Raw genomic sequence first — 1,474 nt, 5'->3', positions numbered from 1 at the left:
CCTTGCCTTCATTACTAGTAAAATTCCTTTATAAATTTTCATTACTCCACCTTGAATAAAGGTTTTATATCCATTTGTGCCCAGTACTCCTAATGAAATGAGGCTTTTCCTTAGTTCAGGTACATGTCTTACATCAGTTAAAATTTTATTTGTCCCATCAAACATTTTAAGCTGAACGGTTCCTATTCCCACAATGTTGCATGTGACATCATTTCCCATGTAAACTACTCCATCATTGATTGGTTTATAATTTTTAAACCATTCCCTATGAATACACATGTGATTTGATGCACTAGAATCTAACAGCCAATTTTGATCATGACTAGACAAATCAACTAATAACAATTCATCACTCATACCTGTCTTGGATGCCGAAACTGTATTTGTAGTGTTTGCTTCTTGCTTCGATGTTGAAGAGTCTTCTTTGGATGCTTGCTGTCTCTTCCAACAGTCCTTCTTCAAATGTCCCGATTTGCCACAAAACCAGCAATTTACCTTACTCTTCTTCCCTTTCAACTTTGAACGCGAGTCACTGTGCTTACTGGAGCGTCTTTCTCTAGAACGACCTCTAGCCATCATTGCTTCTGATGTAGAGGTTTCTGAATTTGACCTCTTCCTTGTCTCTTCGGACAACAAAGCTCCAACAACATCATCAAATTCAAGGGTTTCTGATATACTTAGACTTATAGAAGTAACAAAATGATACCATGACTCGGGCAACGAGCACAATAAAGTTATAGCTTTATCTTCTGATTCAAATTTTACTTCTATACTTTCTAATTGCACCATGAGAGTATTAAAGACATTCAAATGATTAGTAATAGTTGTACCTTCCTTCATGCGCAGACTGTACAATTGTCGCTTCAGAAGAATCCTATTGGTCAAGGATTTTGTCATGTACAGCTTCTCAAGCTTTGTCCACAAACCAACAACAATTTTCTCTGACACGATGTTAAACAAAACATCATTCGCCAAACACTGTCGAATACCACTCAGAGCTCTTCCATCCAATTCATTCCATTCATCATCTATCATGGGGTAAGGCTGTTTGGATCTTCCCAACAACGCCTTCACCACGCCTTGTTGCACATGCAGATCATGCATCTTCACTTTCCAGCTTTCGAAGTTATTTTTGCCATTGAACTTCTCGATCTCAAAATGAGCACTTTGAGTTTTTGCCATGTTCTATCAATCAAACAATCTCCATTTCCAAACTAAAAACTGCCTTTGTCGTACCGTGTAATCACAATTTAAAAAACAAAAAAATTGTAGGTTTACCAGAGGGAAAAACTGTCGGGCGCTTCTTGACAGCGAAAAACTCGCGCCTAAAACACAATCCACTACTTGGCGCTCCTTTGATGACAGATGCTTCGCGCCAGAACAAAATCCGTGTAAGTGACGAAAAATTGGCGCTCTTAATCCCGTAGATTCCGCGCCAATCAGGATATTGGAGCTCTAGCGCGAGTATTAGACT

This window comes from Pinus tabuliformis, chromosome 9 (assembly GCF_031772625.1).
Source record: "Pinus tabuliformis cultivar Carrire ecotype Pingquan chromosome 9, CPIR1, whole genome shotgun sequence".
Lineage (NCBI taxonomy): Eukaryota > Viridiplantae > Streptophyta > Pinopsida > Pinales > Pinaceae > Pinus > Pinus tabuliformis.
This window is presented reverse-complemented; position numbering follows the sequence as displayed.